This window comes from Mauremys mutica, unplaced genomic scaffold (genome assembly GCF_020497125.1).
Source record: "Mauremys mutica isolate MM-2020 ecotype Southern unplaced genomic scaffold, ASM2049712v1 Super-Scaffold_100099, whole genome shotgun sequence".
NCBI lineage: Eukaryota > Metazoa > Chordata > Testudines > Geoemydidae > Mauremys > Mauremys mutica.
Genome location: NW_025423266.1, coordinates 161615 through 181685, shown reverse-complemented (window position 1 = coordinate 181685; position 20071 = coordinate 161615). Strand labels below are relative to the sequence as shown.

Here is a 20071-nt window from a genome sequence, read left to right as displayed (position 1 = left end):
GATCAGGGCCTCACGGGCACATTGGGTTCATTCCCTCAGGGCTGCTCTGCCCAGTGCCAGGGCTGCTCTCACTCCCCAGCACAGAGGGGGCTGCAGGCTCTTTGCCAAGCTGGGTCCCAGCTCAAGGCAGATTTAACACTAGCAGGGGGCCCAGGCATGTGGTGGTGCCGCTCAGGGAGGGAATCTGGGCCAAAGACTGATTAGAAATTGGGTAACACTGAAGTGGGACTAGAAAGACCCTTGCTGGGACGTGGCGGGTAGGTAGCCCCCATTGTGTACCGTGCCCTCGCCGAGAAGTCTCTGGGAGAGTGGGTTCTTCCTGATGGGCCACCAGCACGTCTCGTTGGTCCTGATGTCGGCTGCTCCTTTGTTGATACTGACAAGCTAGTTGTGGGCCTTCCCCACTCACCCCATAGCTCCGGGATGCACAGACAGCAACACTGGTGTGGAAGAAACAAACTCCACTCTCAGGTTTCAAGATCCTTAAGATCACTGACTTGCCAATGTAATTGTCAGGGGGTATAGCTCAGTGGTAGAGTGTTTGACTGCAGATCAAGTGGTCCTTGGTTCAAATCCAAGTGCCCCCTTAAAAGCCTGGTCCTTCAACAAAAAGAATTATATATCCATTTTCATTATGTTCAGGAGCTCCACTGACTAGGGATGCCTGAAATGAATGGAAACACTCAACATAAAAACCTAGCCAACATGTCCCTCCGATGAAATCAGTTCCAATCCTCTAAGTGTCTAGTTTATGTTTTCATCAATTAAACAAAGACACATGAAGACACATTTGCAGGTCCTTGGCCTCCAAGGGCTACAATGTGCAGAAGAACAAGAACCACGTCCACTTGGGAGGCATGGACTAGTCTGTATTACATTTGGTAAGTAAGTTGCCATTGGGACTGAAAACTCTACTGGGGGTGGACAGGAGCCTGTTGCAAAAATAAAATAACCAAGATTTACCAAACTCCCTGTTACACATTCAATCCTCTCTTTTTTCTATTCTATTAAACTGGGAGCAAGTTACCAGTGACTCAGGGCTGGGGCGGAAGGAGGGTGCAGGTGGGGGGAGAAGCCGAGGGCTGGGGCAGCAGGGCGGGTGTGGGTGGGGGAGCACTGGTAGGGGGAAGGGGAGAGTCGAGAGCTGGGGCAGCACAGGGTGGGGGGGGGAGAGCCCAGGGCTGGCTTAGCAGGGAGGTGAGGGTCAGGGGGTAGAGCCCAGGGCTGGGGCAGCAGGGGGGTGTGAGTGGGGGAGCACTGGTAGGGGGGAAGGGGAGAGTCGAGAGCTGGGGCAGCACAGGGTGTGTGTGGGGGAGAGCCCAGGGCAGGGGTGGCAGGGGGGTGAGGGGCAGGGGTAGAGCCCAGGGCTGGGGCAGCAGGGGGGTGCGAGTGGTGGGAGGCCCAGAGCTGGGGAGGCAGGGGGGTGCAGGTGTGGGGAGGGGAGAGCCCAGGGCTCAGGCAGCAAGGGGATGGGGGGGGCAGACAAAATTTTTTTTGCTTGGGGAGCCAAAAAACCTAGAGCCGGCGCTGCCTCCACCTACCGAGAGGTAGGTAGGAGCCAGGGGTGGCTCTAGGAATTTCACCGCCCCAAGCATGGCAGCACTCCACAGGGGGCGCTCTGGCGGTCGCCGGTCCCATGACTCTGGTGGACCTCCTGCAGACGTGCCTGCGGAGGGTCCGCTGGTCCCGCGGCTCCGGTGGAGCATCCGCAGGCACGCCTGCGGGAGGTCCACTGGAGCCGCCTGCCGCCCTCCCACCAACCAGTGGAGCGCCCCCTGCGGCATGCCGCCCCAAGCATGTGCTTGGCATGTTGGGGCCTGGAGCCGGCCCTGGTAGGAGTGGATCATTAGTATCCCTACTTGAAAGAGGGAGAAGCTAAGTCTGAGAAAGGAGAATTGACTTCTCTTAGGTCACACAGCCAGTCAGTGGAAGAGTTGGGAGTAGGACACAAGAGCCCTGATTTTCAAACTAACCATCAGATCTTGAATTTCAGACGTTGAATGACCTGAATAAAGTGCTCTCAGATGAGCTCCAGACCAACAACAGTGCACAGTAATTATTCATCAAGTATTTGACGAGAACTGCAATGTTAGAGAGAATCATGAACTGCTCAGAGATCATTAATACAGGGAAGCAGCAAAATTCATCAAACACAGAACTGGTTCTGACTTATTTCCTTGGTCTTAAAAGAGAACAACAAGGACCTGAGTCTCCTCCCTGTCAATAACCCGCTGCTCAGCCACTGAGGACAGGAGGCTGAGGGTTCTCACCAGAGAGCCCAAAGGATGGCCCAGGTCACCGGTGGGGATCACTGCCTGGGCACTATTTCAGCCCCACATTTTTGGGTGGACATCCCAGAGTGGGAGCTGCCGAGCACTCCCCCGCAACACACATACACACACACACACCGCTCCTGCTGTTGGGAGGGGAACAGGAGAAAGGACAAAAGAAGCAAGAGATGAAGAGAAAGGAGGGAGGGATGGATGGAGGAAAAGGTGAAACAAAAAGGACAAACCCTAATGTCCCCACTGATTCTATGGGACAAAATCCCAAGTGTGAAATAAAATTCTGCCTCCTTAAGCTCGTGTTTTCCATACCTAGAATTCAACTGTCACCAGATGGATCAGACCGAACAGGTTTCAAACCTCAAGGAGGCTCTTACCTTCTAAACAGGGATGGCTGTTTTCTAGTAAAATCAGGAAAAGGGAAGGAGAAAACTCAAAAGAGGTTCCTCCTGGCGCTCACGTCCGTGAACCCGAATACTCTCTCAGTCCTCAAAGAGAGACCTGGAGAAGGAGACTTGCTGAAGCAAAGCCACAGGGGTCTCTGAGGTTTCCCTGGCCCCTCACCCCTGTCCTGCCTGGCTGATGTCAGCATCTCTCTGTGAGGTCACCACCTCCCCACCATCTTTGACCAATAGTCAGGCTCCGCTTGCTGCAGCTGTTCTCCCCACACAGATCTGCTCCCTGGGCAGCTTCTACGGCTCGTGCTGCTGCGGCTCGGCTCCCAGCACAGATCTGCTCTGGTTCTCCCCGGCTGGTGCAGCTCTGCTCCCCGGCTCTTCTCAGGCTCCTGCTCTCTCCTTAGCTCCGCCCCACTCTGGCCCAGGCAGCTCCAGCTCCCACGGAGGATGGGACCCCCTGGCCTGGGGACTCCCTCATTACACTGCCTGGCCTATCAGTGCGGCTAACTTGGAGCTTTGGCCTCTCCCCATTGCCCAGGGGACTGTCAGTCTCAGGGGCCTGATTTCCCATTGGCCCTTCCCCCTTCTATTGGTGCTGGGAACTAGCCAACCAAAAACCCCACTAAGTTTTAGTAAGGGGCCAACAGCCCCTTACATGAGCCAGCCCCGTGAGAGTCACCAATGTCCAGAAACAGCAGGGTGAGCTGGTCCCATGGTGTAACAGGCAGCACTCAGGACTCTGAGTCCTACAATCTGAGTTCAAATCTCAGTGGGACCTTGTGTTGGCTTGTGGTAAAGCCCTGGAGCTTCCAGTGCTCAACTTCCCTGTCTCCAGTGGTGCAAGAGCAAATCTTTCCCCTCCTACTGGGTGACTTGCCCACTAGGGTTGAGGCTCTAAAACTTGCTTCCCTGGTTGCTGATTCCTGTGGTTTGACCAGATGCTTGGGATTCTCACAGCTTCACCTGATGCCCACAAGTTTGGCCATTTTACTTGCAGCCACATGTTACCTCTTGTCCACATGGCACGTGAAGGAAGGCGTGTCAGGGCTAGGCAGGAGGGAGGCAGAGTCCCAGGCTGGAGCCCAGCACCTCTCCTCCTTTGGGCACCTAGAGCAGAGGCGGCTGGTGCTGACAGCTCCAAGGGAAGGCTTAAAAGCCACAGAGCAACCGAGGTCAGGGCCAGAGGAGGGGAGAACCAGCAGACGGCCACAAAGACACCCGGCCAGCCTGCTCCCTGCCATGCCAACCCCCCACTGAAGACGTGCTTAATCCACTTGCTGATCAGAAGGAAAACCTGTCAAAATCTGTGTGCGAGGAGAACACACTTGGCTTGGAAGGAGCGAGGAAAAAGAGCGAGTGAAAAAAATAACCAGCGAGAGAGAGAGCGAAAAGAACGTGAAAGGCAGAGAAAGAAATAAAGGGAGAGAAAAAAACATTAGAAAAAGAAGGAAAGAAAGGAAGAGCGTGAAAGGTAGAGGGGAAAAAAGAAAGCAAGAACATACAAGCTAGAGAAGGAAAGGAATGAAAAAGAACGAATGAGCCACAAGCGCTAGTTGAAGCTGGAATGGGAGAGTCAGAGAAAGGACAGACTGACCCATTAAGCAAGGTTGCACCTCAGATTCTCCATGTTGGGGGCACAGGCCTCCCATTTCCATCCTGGCCCTGCTTGGGGGGACCATCCATAGGTGCCTACTGGCACCTCCATGCTCCAAGGAGGGGACAAGCCCCCTCATACCCTCCCCTCGGGACACGGGCTCTCCCCAATCCCGACCCTCTTCCCGCACGCTCCTGGGAATGGGGGGAAGGTGGGGGGAAGGCATGTGCTGAGCAGCACCGTGGGTGTCTCTCTCTGGGGCGAAGGAAGAGGATATTTTTTGTACCAGAAGGAAAGAGCAGGGGGCGGGGGCGTTTGTGGAGCCGGGGCGCACACCAGAGAGAGAAACTGAACGCAGCCCAGCGTGAGCCCAGTGCCAGTTGGAGCCGAGACGCCCATACCTGGAGGACCATCTCCAGAACCTACCTTGATGGTGCCGTCCATCACCGCTCCCACATGGAGCTTCCCACCTAGACATCCCTGGACGAGGTGAGGTGATGCATTGGCAAAGGGGGTGGTTTGAGCAGGGTTCTCTGTGTGTGTGTTTGTGTGTGTGTGTGTATCTAATTTTGGGAAGTGAAATCACAAACTGCTGGGGCTGGTTTCCTATTGGTGTGACCGATTTTTGCAAAATTAGTGCCCATCTTCTTTTGGCACTAGGGCTTTCTGCGCTGCCGTTGACAAGGGCAGCGGCACAAGGGGCTCAGGGCAGAGAATCAGGGAGCCGGGGGACAGGGGGAGAAAGGGTGCACGGGGGATGTGTGTGTCACAAGGATAACAATCACATTTAGCCCTTGCACGGCAATGGTGGTGCACTCACGCACTGCCACAGCTTCTAGTATCACGACTATTTATCTGTACAACAGCAGCACCTACAGAGACCGGGGCAGAATCAAGGCCCCCATTGTGCCTGGGGCTGCACAGACACAGAGACAGTCCCTGCCCCAGCTGAGATCAGGCCCCATTGTGCCAGGCGCTGCCCAGACACAGCGAGAGACAGGCCATGCCCCAGAGAGTTTACAGGCTCCATACCCAAAAAGTGGGAGGAGAAACAGACTCAGTGTCACACAGCAGCACTGAGAGTAAAACCCAGGACTCCTGGCTCCTCCTGCTCTAACCACTAGACCCCACTCTGCTCCCAGAGTTGGGGACAGAATCCAGGAGTCCTGGCTCCCCAAAAGGGCGGGAGTGGGGTCTAGTGGTTAGAGGAAAGGAAGATGGGTGTCAGGACTCCTAGGTTCCAGTCCCAGTGCTGGGGTTAGAGTGGAGTCTTGTACCTTAGCACAGGTGGGGCTGGGAGCCAGGACTCCTGGGTTCTTCCCATCCCCCCCTGAACCACCTTGCACAGAAGGAGGGAGCTGGGCAGGAAGTGATGATGGGGTGAAAACTACCAAGAAATGCAAATCCTGGAAGGAGCCTGTGCCAGGAACCGGGTGGTACAGAAACCACGGCCCCGATCCCATCTCTAACCCCCGCCCTTGGCTGGCACTGGATCATGCCACCTGTGCCCCCCAATCCACCCCCTGTGAGCCCTGGGGGGCAGGGAATAGCCATGGTGCTGGGCCCCCCATCCAACTGAAGTATTCAGTGTCGCAGTGACCCAAGGTGTGTGCACAGAATGGGGATGGGGTGTGTGTGTGTGGGTGGATGGATGGATTTCTGCATGTGTTTGTGTGGTTTTCTGTAAGGGTTTTGTGTGTGTGTGTGTGTGGAGGGGGTGTTATTACAGCTGTGGGGGTTGTGTTTGTGGCTGTGCAAGTGTGTGTGTTCATGTGGCTGGATTTGTGCATGTGTTTGCATCTGTTAGCAGTTGTGTTGATGTTGGCTGGATTTGTGCGGGTGTTTGTGTATATTAGCAAGTGTGTGTGTGTGTGGCTGGATTCATGCATGTGTTTGTGTATGTTTGCAATTTTGTGTGTGTGTGTGTGTGTGCTCTGCTGCCCTCTCTCGGCGCAACAACTGTTTCTCTGTATGTCACAGCCCCCATACCGTCGACCCCGGTGGTGATTTCCCCATGTTACAAGGGCTGGCTGGCCTGACCCTACTCCCCTCTGCGGAGTGTGGCGGGGGCTGCAGCTCACCCCTTGTGGGGCAGGAGTGCCAAGGTGCAGGGCACTGGGCTCCGATGCACCTGGAGAGCAGCTCAGGTGAGGCAGGGCAGGGCGTGTGGTGTCCGTTCTGTGTTGCCTGGTGCTGGGCCATTGCACAATCCCCAGCCACGCCGCACAGCGCACCCCGAGAGGGGGCAGGGGGCCAAGCAGACGATCCAGCACGAGGGGGTGAGGATATGTCATTGGGGGGAGGAAAAGCCTTGGGCTGCACTGGGGGAGTGCAGAGCAGGGGTGACACCCCAGAAACCTGCAGCAAAGGGATGGACAGGTGGGGTGGGTGGATAGAAGAGGCAGCGAGACTAAAATCTAAAAGGGGAGTGTGGGGTCTAGTGGTCAGAGCGGGGAAGGGGGGTTGCTGGTCAGAATTCCTGGGTTCTATCTCCAGCCCTGGGAGGGGAGTGGGAGCCAGTGGTTAGGGTGTGTGTCGGGGGGGAGCCAGGACTCCTGGGTTCTCTCCCTGGCTCTGACTCTCTCTTGTGCAATCCCTCGGCAGTTACCCAACTCACCAGCATGTGGGAGCGAGGGGCTGGGGCCGGGTTGTGACACGGCCCAGAGTCCCGTACTGCCCCTTTGTTACCCAACCGGGGCAGGGTGGGGGATGGCCTGGGAGACCTGCTAAGGAAGGTGCTTCTGGTGGGTCTGTGTGTGGGTCACGCTGCCCCCTGCTGGATAGACCCCTCTAGGTCAGAACCAGTCTCAGCCCGGGTCAGACCCTGGGAGCCCAGCCCCCTCTGTCGCCATGGCCATGTCTATTGGTCTCCTGGAAAGGTCCATTCTCATGGGTGTCCAGTGGCAGTGAGTTCCACAGGCCTCGGCACACACTGTGTGGGGCAGGAGGTCCTTGTGTTGGGAGCAGTGGGAGTGAACTGTGCGCGGTTGTGTCTCTGAGCACAATTGCGAATATTCTGGTGTGTGTGTGTGATTGTGAGTGTGGCTGGGGGTGTGATTGTTTCTCTCTTTGGGGGTTGGGCTAGCATGCCCCTCTGGGTGTGTTGTGTGTGAGTGTTCTTGGGACTGAGAGTCCCTTTCTGCGTCAATGTGTGTGTGTGTGTCACTTGCTGCAGGATACAAAATCCTGCAAAGCCACCACACCCACACCCACACACAGAGCAGGGCTCAGCCCCACCAGCAGGGGGCAGCAGGGACACACACATCTCTCCTGGGCCAGCTTGGACAATTTCCCATCACGACCCGGCACAGTGCTGGTGCCCCCACACGGGGGTGGGCAGTGACTGGACGGGGGGGGAGGGGCAGATGTGCTGGATTCAGAAGGAAGCACTTTGGGAAAATCAGTCACGGCCCTTAGCAGAGCTGGGACACAGACCCAGTGACCCCTGCACCACCCTGGGAGGGGAGTGGGGTCGAGTGGTCAGAGCAGGGAGGGGGTTGGGCACCAGGACCCCTTGGTTCTATCCCTGGCCCTAGGACTGGAGGGGGGTCTAGAGCAGGGGGACTAGGAGCCAGGACTCCTGGGTTCCATAGGGGAGACTGTTTTTTCCTCTACTCCCCTCCCTAGAGATCCCAGCCCAGCCCCCTAGTGGAGAGTGAGTGGGAGCAAGGGAAGTTGCTCTTCCACTTCAGAAACATGATTCAAAACCCTCCCCAACCATGGGCTGTGACATCATGAACCTCCCCAAGGCAAACAGTAGAAGCCCCACCCCACCAGAGAAGCGGGGGGGGGGGGGTCTAGTTGCACCCACAACAATCCCACTCATGGTTGCAAAGAAACCCCCACAGCCCCACAAACCACTGCTAGGACAGGATCTGCTGCTTTCTTTTCACCATGAGCTGCTCCCCACCAGGCACCACACCCCATTCACACGCCTTTGGTCACTACGTAGCTCAGTGGCAATCACTGCCCCGAAGTGACTCCGGCGCAGGCACCCACAGCACGAACTCCCCACACCGGATTCTGTCCACACGCAGAGAATTCTCTCCGCCGGGCTCCTTCGGTTCCTCTCGCTGCTCTCCGTCCTGCCGCCAGACACTGCTCATCTGCATAGCCCCGCCCATGGACACGTGACACCTTCTGTCGTTATGGTCTCGAGTGAATGAGTTGCCTGCAGGGAGTGAACACGTCACCGCACGTCACAGCCCCAGCGCACGTCACAGCCGCCGGGCGGGGATTGTCTGTGAGCCCCGCGCTGGGGGCGGGGCTTCAGGGAGAGACCCAGCCCCATAGACCTGCAGGGGCAGGGGATATTGGGGTCAGGAGGGGAGGAGGGGGGGTTGGCAGAGAACCAGCCCGGGGTGCAGGAGAACTGGGGTGGGGTGGAGGGAGACATGTCGGGTGGGGATGGGGTGTGTGAAATGTTGGTCCAGGGAAACTGAGTCACTCCCAGGACATCGTGTGCAGGGGGGAGCACAGGGGCAGGGAGAGACCCCCAGCCCCAGCCCCACAGAGCCCCAGAGGGATATTGGGAGTAGGAGAGGGGATGGCAGAGGAGAGACCCATCTCCATAGACCCCCCAGAGGCAGGAAATGAGGGGAGAAGGGGGGTTGGCAGAGACCCAGCCCGGGGTGCAGGGGAAATGGGGTGGGGTGGAGGGAACTGGGGAGGAGAAGAGACATATGGCAGGACACATGTTGGGACAGGGAAACTGACTCACTCCAAATACATGTGGAGCAGGGCAGGGCGGAGGCAGATCATGCTGGTCCCAGGGTAATTTCGGGAGGTTCTGGTTCCCCACTCAGCCGGGGGGCTCCCCTCTGGGCTGAGGAGCCTTGGGGTGGGCGGGTGCAGGGGCTGGGTGTGTGTGTCAGGCTGGGGGAGCTGCCTGGGCAGAGGGGCTGGAACTGGGGTGGCTCCAGGCACCAGCACACCCAGCGCGTGGTTGGGGGGGGGACAAGCTGCAGGGGGGGCTCTGCTGGTCACCGCGAGGGCAGCAGGCACCCCAGCCCCTCCCCCACTCTACCCCCCCAGCCCCCCTCCCCTCCCAGAGCTGGGGGAGAACCCAGGAGTCCTGGTCCTGCCCCCTATTTCCATATGGCTCCATCCAACAGCCCCGCCCCCTAAATGAAAAATTGAAACCAACAACAATGCTGAATTTAAAACCCAAACATTAAGAAAAACTTTGTTTTTAAAAATAAAAACTAACAAATGCCATAAATTAATAATTTCAACATTTTATCGAAAAGGTGTGCTACAGCAGGATGATAAAATAATATAAAATAAATAAGCCTGACCACTAAAACCTCCTATAAAGGAATCGAATCCTTGAATACTGGCCAAATCTGTATAAAATATGCAGAACTATGTCAAAACTTGTGTTGCAGGTCAGCTATTCGAATCCAGCAAATGTCATTTAAAAGCTGCATTCCAACTAAAAAAAAACAAAACAACCCAATAAACCAAAACAGTCACAGCCTGAAACAAACCTACACAGAAGCAAAATTAAACCTGTGCCAATATTGGAACAAACGATGTAAATTTCTAATTCTAACTTCTTGTTTCTACCAGGAGGAAAGTGTTTTGCTTCCCATTAACCAGGCTGTCACTGCAGCTTTCCTTTCACTAAATAAGATTTTTATCAAATATAAATTGCCCTCAGATTTCTCTATGAGAAACTGAATCTTTGCACTAATATCCCAAGTGTGTAGGTGTATCCCCTCAGAGCAGCCCCACACCCTGAGCCCAGGGGAGACTCGCAACTGGTTTGTGCATTTGTAACCCTGGGGCCTGAAGCTGATGAGAGAAAGGGAAGTGAGCCATCTTGGAGCTTTCCGATACCACCTGCTGGGAGCAGAGGGAATTGACTGAGTCACGTCCTGACTAATTTTCACCTTGTTCTCCGCCAGCAGGCTCAAGAGTGACTTGACCATGGCAGCACATTTTGGAGCCATTGGGGTGAAATGTGAGTACTTTTGGGGTTGGGACCCACATGAGAAGGGATGTGCACAAACTGGAGAGAGTCCAGCAGAGGGCAATAAAAATGATTAGGGGGCTGGGGTACATGACTTACGAGCACCTACAGGCCATATCCTGTATGTTAAGTTAAGGCAAAGTGAGCATCTCTATAGTGTGACCTTTTACTCAGAAAGGAAAATTGACCTTTATCTTGTTACTTAAATAGAGAAGTACCCACACCTGTCTAAGGCCTTTACCTAGACCAATCGACAATGGAGAATGGCATAGGGGTTTTTTCAGTGTTGTACCCACAGAATTAACAGGTACACCACAAGGGAACTTATCTGCATATGTACATATCATCAACACGCACAAACATACTAGCCTATAAAGTAAGCGTACCCTAACGTTTTGTGGGTAAAGAAGGAAATTTGGGCATAGGAGGAAGGATTTCTGGCACTTATGCCCTATAAAAGAGGTAACTCACCTCGCTAGAGCACATCGCTCTATCATTCTGACTTACTTCCTCCACTCTCTCTCTATCTACTATCAGTAGGCTGTACTTGTTCTTAAACTTTAAGTTTCAAAGGAACTAGGCAAAGCTCGGTTTCCCTACGTTTTTATTCTTTGTTTATTAGGTTTTGATTTTAACTTATTCAAGTAAACCCAAAGTAACATTAGCTTATTCTAAACACTGCATCTTTCACTCAAGAATTGAGACACCTGAACTGCAAGGCTGGTCCTGTGTCTCTTACCACCAGGTTATCAAGGAAGGGTGTGAGTATATTAACCAAAACTTTGTTGCATATAATGCCATATGTATCTTTTGAATAGCAGTAATGCAACTGTAACTTCATAACTCAATTAAATTAAATAAAATGTAAGCTAATAAATTAAATTTTCATCATATTTTCCAAATTAATATTATTAGTACATCCTAAATCAGGCTACATGGGACAGAGAGTTGGAGTGCTAGGAGATGAGAGCACTGGCTAGGGAGTGCAGGCTCTGGGGTAGGGTTGGAATGAGAAGTTTAGGGTGCAGTAGAGAGCTCAACGTTAGGGCAGAGAATTGGGCTGTGAGGGCTCTGAAACAAGAGAATTAAGGCATAAGAAAAAGATCAGGCTAGAGCAGAAAGTGATTGGGGGTGTGTGAAGAATTTGAGCTACAAGAAGAAGAAAAATCTTCCTTCTGCTCGCTGTCAACAGAGTATCTAAGAACCAGATGAGAAATACCTCTCCCCCACTACAACATCAACTCTGGTGAGCTTGGGCTGAGGAAAAAACTTGTCTTCCCAGCAGCTCCAAAAAGACTAGGTTGGGCTAATCCACAATCATCATCATCATCATCATCATCATGATGTCATCCTCCTCTCCCCCACCCCCCAAACTAATGTGCCTGGCCTGGGACAGGGGCGGGGCTCCTCTCCTCTCCATTTGGGACATGGCGGGAAGAGAGATGTGACAGGGCTTTACGGGAAATCATTATTTGCCTGATTCATGTGCCAGTCCTAGTACTTGCTGACCCAAACAAACCATTTATCCTGCATGCTGATGCCAGTTTGGAGGTTCTGGGAGCACTCTCCTACCAGGAAGTGGAAGGTAAATGTAAATCTGCCCCACCTCATCTGAGCTGCTCTCCAGGTGCATCGCAGTCCAGTGCCCCGCACCTTGGCACTCCTGCACCACAGGGGGTGAGCTGCAGCCCCCACCACACTCCGCAGAGGGGAGAAGGGTCAGGCCAGCCAGCCCTTGTAACATGTGGAAATCACCACCAGGGTCAACGGTATGGGGGCTGTGACATACAGAGAAACAGTTGTGGTGCCGAAAGAGGGCAGCAGAGCATGCACACACAAACACACACACTTGCAAACATGCACAAACACATGCATGAATCCAGCCACACACACACACACTTGCTAATATACACAAACACCCACACAAATCCAGCCAACATCAACACAACTGCTAACAGATGTAAACACATGCACAAATCCAGCCACATGAACACACACACTTGCACAGCCACAAACCGAACCCCCACAGCTGTATTAACACCCCCCCCACAGAAAACCACACAAACACATGCAGAAATCAATCCATCCACCCACACACACACACTCCATCCCCATTCTGTGCACACACCTTGGGTCACTGCAACAATGAATACTTCAATTGGATGGGGGGCCTAGCACCATGGCTATTCCCTGTCCCCCAGGGCTCACAGGGGGTGGATTGGGGGGGTAACAGGGGGCATGATCCAGTGCCAGCCAAGGGGGAGGTTAGAGGTGTGGATGGGGGCCGTGGTTTCTGTACCACCCGGTTCCTGGCACAGGCTCCTTCCAGGATTTGCATTTCTTGGTAGTTTTTAACCCCATCACCGCTTCCTGCCCAGCCCCCTCCTGCTGTGCAAGGTGGTTCGGGGGGGATGGGAAGAACCCAGGAGTCCTGGCTCCCAGCCCCACCTGTGCTAACGTACGAGACTCCACTCTAACCCCAGTACTGGGACTGGAACCTAGGAGTCCTGACACCCATCTTCCTTTCCTCTAACCACTAGACCCCACTCCCACCCTTTTGGGGAGCCAGGGCTCCTGGGTTCTGTCCCCAACTCTGGGAGCAGAGTGGGGTCTAGTGGTTAGAGCAGGAGGAGCCAGGACTCCTGGGTTTTACTCTCAGTGCTGCTGTGTGACACTGGGTCTGTTTCTCCTCCCACTTTTTGGGTATGGAGCCTGTAAACTCTCTGGGACATGGCATGTCTCTCACTGTGTCTGGGCAGCGCCTGGCCCAACGGGGGCCTTGATTCTGCCCCGGTCTCTGTAGGTGCTGCTGTTGTACAGATAAATAATCATGGTACTAGAAGCTGTGGCAGTGCGTGAGTGCACCACCATTGCCGTGCAAGGGCTAAATGTGATTCTTATCCTTGTGACACACACCCCCGTGCACCCTTTCTCCCCCACCCCGCCGGCTCCCTGATTCTCCACCCTGAGCCCCTTGTGCCACTGCCCTTGTCAACGGCAGCGCAGAAAGCCCTAGTGCCAAAAGAAGATGGGGGGGGGAAGCTTTGCAAACATCGGTCACACCAATAGGAAACCAGCCCCAGCAGTTTGTGACTTCACTTCCCAAAATTACACACACACACACACACACACACACACACACACACACACACACACACACCGCTGCTCAAACTGCCCCCTTTGCCAATGCACCACCTCACCTTGTCCAGGGATGTCTAGGTGGGAAGCTCCATGTGGAGCTGCCTGCCAGCAGGGCCGCCCAGAGGATTCCAGGGGTCCGGGGTCTTCGGCAGCGGGGGGCCCTTCTGTTCCGGGACCCGCCGCCGAAGTGCCCCAAAGACCCGCAGCGGGGGCCCCCCCGCTGCCGAATTTCCCCCGAAGTGGGACCCGCTGCCGAAGTGCAGCCCGGTCTTCGGCGGTAATTCTGCGGGGCACTTCGGCGGCGGGTCCTGGAACGGAAGGGCCCCCCGCCTCCGAATTACCGCCGAAGACCGGGCTGCACTTCAGTGGCAGGTCCCGCTCCGTCTTCGGCAGTAATTTGCCAGCGGGGGGTCCTTCCGCTCTGGGGTGGAAGGACCGCAGCCGCCGGCGAAGACCGGGAGCGGAAGAAGCTCCAGCACCCGGCCCCGCAAGAGTTTTCCAGGCCCCCCAGAGCGAGTGAAGGACCCTGCTCCAGGGGCCCTGAAAAACTCTGTGGGGCTCGGGGCCTGGGGCAAATTGCCCCTCTTTCCCCCCCTCTGGGCGGCGCTGCCTGCCAGTGCACTCAGCCTCACTTGGCAGATAACAAAAGGGATCGAGTGGCCGTCCAGTTTCTGGAGAGTGGCTGACAACACCCGACCTTCTGCCCCGAGGAGAAACTGACCTGAGACAAGGCAGGGGAGGTCATTCTTGTATGGGACCAACTTCCGGTGGGGGGAGAGAGAGGCAGAGAGCGAGAGAGAGAGAAGCGACACGCAAGCTGCGCTCTTTCCCCAGCAGCAGGTGGGCCACGTGGTCTCTCTGCTGGCCTGGCTGCCCGGGACGGGACCCGGCTACCGCTACAGGGCAGGCAAGAGCGGCGGCCCGGGCGGGCAGGGGGAGGGGCCCGAGCGGAGGGGCGGAGCCGCGGGAGCGGGTATGCAGATCTGTGTGCGAGCAGAGCATTGTGGGAGCGGACGCAGGCTGCCAGGCAGGGCCCGACTTTGGCACCGGGAGCTCGGCGTGGGGAAGGGAGGGGCTCCGGGGGACGCGTCGGGGCAGCTGTCGGCAGTGGGGGCCGGTGTGGGCGAGGCTGGCGGTCGGTCCGCCCCGTGTGATATAAGTGCGGGGCGAGCGAGGGCGGGCGGCGGCCGGGCAGCAGGAACTCATACTTACCTGGCAGGGGAGATACCATGATCATGAAGGTGGTTTTCCCAGGGTGAGGCTTCTCCATTGCACTGCGGGTGTGCTGACCCCTGCAATTTCTCCAAATGCAGAAAACTTGACTGTATAGTTTGTGGTAATAGGGGACTGCGTTCGTGCTCTCCCGTGGTGATTGGTTGGAACAACAAAAAACCAAAAGTGGGCTGCTTAGTGCACTGCAAAGCAGACTCTAAAGAAAGCAGGTTTTTTTCTCTGTACCTTTGGGAGTGCTCTTTTCCACAGGCCCTGTACTTTTGGGCACCTTTGTTGTTCTTCCTCGTAAGTAAAGCTCAGCTCTGAAACTTTACGCAGGTCTTATAAGGCTCTGTGTGTTCTTGGTTTTCCCTGGTCTTTTGTAGCTAGTCTGCTCTCTAGTTTGCTTTTGGAGGGGGCTTGGACCGGTGCCTTCTTTGGCTCTAAGGGGAGCTGCCCGCCTGCTCTGCTTCTTTCCCTGCTTGTAGCTTCTTGCCTGGCCCTCCTTCTCAGGCTCTTCCGCCTTTGTCGGGAGGACGGCCTGTCCAAAACGCCTGTCCCACCTGGTCTCCTCGTCCAACAGGCAGCCTCGCCCCCTGCCCTGGGGCTGCTTTGGCTTTCGCTGTCTGTTCCTGTCTCTTGATGGCCACCCCGTCTGTTTTCCAAGGTTTATGGGCTCATTAATTAGCCATCTCTCCTAATGCAGGGATCCTACGGGTCAGACCAAAGATCGATGGCCCAAAAGAGCTAAGAAACAGAAATAAAGGTGAGAGCTAGGCGTTACATTCAGATGAGCATCCAGAATCTGACTGTGCCCTGGCATGTTCAACGCTGCCGAAAAGAAGGAGCTCGTCAGGTCCCTCTGCTAGCACCCAAATCTGGTGGCTAGTCGGTCTGCTGGGAAATAAGGAAAAGGAAAAGAATTAAAGGAGTCAGGCAATAACAAGGAAATGAAAAGGCTTGTCAAACGGGTTCTGTCTGATTGACCGTCTTCCCAGCTACGCGTCCAAGTTAAAGACCTAGCCCAGTATCCTGTCTGCTGACAGCAGCCAATGCCAGGTACCCTCTACTATACTTTTTTCATACTATAGAAAAGCTTCAGCCAGTGACACCAGCTCAGGGAGCACTCTTCTGTTTTTCTCACAGCAGGCAACAGCCTTGCCAAAGCAAAGCCTTAAAAAATTGGCTACAAACTCATCAACATTCCTCTCCACGGAAATCTTTAGTAAAAGGCGAAAGATTTATACGAACTGAAGAGAAAGCAGAGTATGTAGAACTCGTGGCAGAGGCGCTGCCGGGGCAACCGCCTACGCTCCCAAAAGTCAGGGTGACTACTCTCCCAGCCCGCTACACCGCTAGCTTTCAGAGGAAATGGAATTGAACCAATTGGCAGCCCGAGTTGGATCATCGAAACCGGGGACACAGGGAGCAAAACCAGCCCCTCGACCAGGGACTCGCTTCGCTGCACGCAATGCACTGTGGCTATGCAAATAAGATGCTCCGGCCGTCTCCAGTGCTCAAAGGAGTCTTTTCTCCGGGCTGCCTCTGCTCCTTCCCCGGCTGGGCGGAGATTGGGATGGGGCAGCTGCTCTCCTGAGACAGTCCCGCTGATGCCCAGGCGCATGGAGGACGGAGCCCGGACGAGAAGCCAGAGGGCACTTGGCCCACAGCTAAAACCCGGAGCAAACGCACACACTTTGCAAAGGAACAGGAGCCGGGATCTCGCACATGAGATTCTATCTGCCGGCCGGGGTGCAACCCCGCGTTGTACCTGCTGCTTGGTCTGCCTCTGCTGCAAAGTAGCTCGCCTCGCTCAGATCCTTGGGGTTCGCTGAGCTGCAGCTCACCTTGATACACGGGAGCAGCTTCAAATCATGGAATATCAGGGTTGGAAGGGACCTCAGGAGGTCATCTAGTCCAACCCAATCCCCAACTAAATCATCCCAGCCAGGGCTTTGTCAGGGCTGACCTTAAAAACCTCTCAGGAAGGAGATTCCACCACCTCCCTAGGGAACCCATTCCAGTGCTTCACCACCCTCCTAGTGAAAAAGGGTTTTCCTAAGATCCAACCTAAACCTTCCCCACCGCAACTTGGGACCATTGCTCCTCGTTCTGTCATCTGGTGCCCCTGAGAACAGTCTAGATGCATCCTCTTTGGAACCCCCTTTCAGGTAGTTGAAAGCAGCCATCAACTCCCCCCTCATTCTTCTCTTCTGCAGACTAAACAATCCCAGTTCCCTCAGCCTCTTCCCATAAATCATGTCTTCCAGCCCCCTAATCACTTTTGTTGCCCTATGCTGGACTCTTTTCAGTTTTTCCACATCCTTCTTGCAGTGTGGGGCCCAAAACCGGACACGGTACTCCAGATGAGGCCTCACCAACGTCGAAGAGAAGGGAACGACCACATCCCTCGATCTGCTGGCAATGCCCCTACGTATACAGTCCAAAATGCCGTTAGCCTTCTTGGCAACAAGGGCACGCTGTCGACTCATATCCAGCTTCTCGTCCACTGTAACCCCTAGGTCCTTTTCTGCAGAACTGCTGCCTAGCCATTCGGTCCCTATTCTGGAGCAGTGCACGGGATTCTTCCGTCCTAAGTGCAGGACCGGGCACTTGTCCTTGTTGAACCTCATCAGGTTTCTTTCAGCCCAATCCTCCAATTTGTCTAGGTCCCTCTGTAGCCTATCCGTACCCTCCAGCGTATCGACCGCTCCTCCCAGTTTAGCGTCATCTGCAAACTTGCTGAGAGTGCAGTCCACACCATCCTCCAGATCCTTAACGAAGATATTGTACACAACCGGCCCCAGGACCGAGCCTTGGGGCACGCCGCTTGAGACCGGCTGCCAATTAGACGTGGAGCCATTGATCACTACCCGTTGAGCCCGAGGACCTAGCCAGCTTATAGTCCACCTTATAGTCCATTCATCCAGCCCAAACTTCTTGAACTTGCCGACAAGAATACTGTGGGAGACCGTATCAAAAACTTTGCTAAAGTCAAGGAAGAACACATCCATTGCTTTTCCCTCATCCACAGACCCAGTTCTCTCCTCACAGAAGGCAATTAGGTTAGTCAGGCGTGACTTGCCCTTGCTGAATCCATGCTGACCGCTCCTGATCACTTGCCTCTCCTCTAAGTGCTTCAGAATTGATTCCTTGAGGACCTGCTCCATGATTTTTCCAGGGACTGAGGTGAGGCTGACTGGCCTGTAGTTCCCCGGATCCTCCTTCTTTCTTCCCTCTTTTAAAGATGGGCACTACATTAGCCTTTTCCCAGTCATTTGGGACCTCCCCCAATGGCCATGAATTTTCAAAGATAATGACCAGTGGCTCTGCAATCACACCCGCCAACTCCTTTAGCACCCTCGGATGCAGCGCATCCGGCCCCATGGATTTGTGCTCATCCAGCTTTTCTAAATAGTCCCGAAGCACTTCTTTCTCCACAGAGGGCTGGTCACCTCCTCTCCATGCTGTGCTGCCCAGAGCAGCAGTCTGGGAGCTGATTTTGTTCATGAAGACAAAATCACGAAGGGGGAGGGTGGGGAAGCATTGAGTACATTAGCTTTTTCCACATCCTCTGTCACAAGGTCGCCTCCCTCATTCTGTAAGGGGCCCACACTTTCCTTGACTTTCTTCTTGTTGCTAACATCCCTGAAGAAACCCTTCTTGTTGTTACTCTTAACATCTCTTGCTAGCTGCAACTCCAAGCGTGAGTTGCCCTTCCTGATTTCACTCCTGCGTGCCTGAGCAATATTTTTATACTCCTCCCTGGTCATTTGTCCAATCTTCCACTTCTTCAAACGGCGCTGCCTGCCAGTGCACTCAGCCTCACTTGGCAGGTAACAAAAGGGATCGAGTGGCCGTCCAGTTTCTGGAGAGTGGCTGACAACACCCGACCTTCTGCCCTGAGGAGAAACTGACGTGAGACAAGGCAGGGGAGGTCATTCTTGTATTGGACCAACTTCCGGTGGGGAGAGAGCGAGAGAGAAGCGAAATGCAAGCTGCACTCTTTCCCTAGCAGCAGGTGGGCCATGTCGTCTCTCCGATGGCCTGGCTTCCCGGGACGGGACCCGCTACAACTTAGATAATTTTTTACCTCAAGGTTCCCAAGACACAGACAAGGTTTTCATCTCGAGGCCAAAAGACCAAAAACATCAAGACACTTGATCACGGCCTTGGATAGGTCAAGATTTAAAAGTTTATTAGAAAATATTTGAAAATGAACGATACAGAGAGTTGAAACGTCAGATATTGGTCATCGGGGGTGACATACAGAGTATAGGGCAATTTTAGTTTTAAATGTTTATTAGAAAACGTTTAAGAATAGATAATACAGAGAGTTTGTAACATCAGTTACTGGTCATCAGGGGTAACATACAGAGTGTAGGGGGATGCTAGTACTTTGGTATTGGACAGCACATAACTTATACAGTGTGCAATGTCCCCAATGTGGGGTATACTGTGGGTGAGTTCAAGATACAGTCAGCAAGCAGTGAGGGTACATCACACATACAACAGTTAAAGACAGTCATAGGTATAAATAAGCAAGCCAGGTAATGGGGATAGAATGACCCTCACATGGCAAAGTTAAGGTCTGTCGCACTCGATCTGAGCACTACACCCCATCTGAGCTCAAAGAGCTGAGCACGCAAGAGCGGCGGCCCGGGCGGGCAGGGGGAGGGGCCCGAGCGGAGGGGCGGAGCCGCGTGAGCAGGTATGCAGATCTGTGTGCGAGCAGAGCATCGTGGGAGCGGACGCAGGCTGCCAGGCAGGGCCCGACTTTGGCACCGGGAGCTCGGCGTGGGGAAGGGACGGTCTCCGGGGGCCACGTCGGGGCAGCTGTCGGCAGTGGGGGCCGGTGTGGGCGAGGCCGGCGGTGGGGGGGGGGGGGCGCTGCGGTCCGCCCCGTGTGTTATAAGTACAGGGCGAGCGAGGGCGGGCGGCGGCCGGGCAGCAGAAGCTCATACTTACCTGGCAGGGGAGATACCATGATCACAAAGGTGGTTTTCCCAGGGTGAGGCTCATCCATTGCACTGCGGGTGTGCTGTCTCCTGCGATTTCCCCAAATGCAGGAAACTTAACTGCATAATTTATGGTAGTGGGGGACTGCGTTCGCGCTCTCCCCTGGTGATTGGTTTGAACAACTGACAGTGGGCTGTTTAGGCTTAGTGTGCTGCAAAGCAGATTCTCAGGAAAGCAGTTGTTATTCTGGCCCTTTTCTTCTAGGTATCTTTGTCACACGTTCCTCCTTATAAGCAAAGCTCAGCTCTGAAACTTTACTTGGGTTTCTCTGTGTTCTTGGCTTTCCCTGGTCTTTTGCAGCTGATCTGCTCTCTAGTCTGCTTTTGGGGGGCTTGGACCAGTGCCTTCCTTGGCTCTAAGGGGAGCTGCTTGCCTGCCTGCCTGCTCTGCTTCTTTCCCTGCTTGTAGATTCTTGCCCGGCCCTTCTTCTCGGGCTCTTCCTCCTTTG

At 54.6% G+C, this 20071-nt stretch overlaps 4 non-coding genes across 4 annotated transcripts; 3 read left to right on the top strand and 1 right to left on the bottom strand.

The window, feature by feature from the left end:
* Nucleotides 1-515: 515 nt before the first annotated feature.
* Nucleotides 516-587, top strand: TRNAC-GCA. The gene has a single exon. It is a non-coding gene; the product is annotated as a tRNA-Cys (tRNA).
* A 14009-nt stretch (nucleotides 588-14596) lies between these two features.
* Nucleotides 14597-14760, top strand: LOC123358882. The gene has a single exon (XR_006575787.1). It is a non-coding gene; the product is annotated as a U1 spliceosomal RNA (small nuclear RNA).
* Nucleotides 14761-15758: 998 nt separating this feature from the next.
* On the bottom strand, nucleotides 15759-15874 carry LOC123358902. Its single transcript, XR_006575801.1, has one exon. It is a non-coding gene; the product is annotated as a U5 spliceosomal RNA (small nuclear RNA).
* A 3690-nt stretch (nucleotides 15875-19564) lies between these two features.
* Nucleotides 19565-19728, top strand: LOC123358907. The gene has a single exon (XR_006575806.1). It is a non-coding gene; the product is annotated as a U1 spliceosomal RNA (small nuclear RNA).
* The last annotated feature ends 343 nt before the right edge of the window (nucleotides 19729-20071 follow it).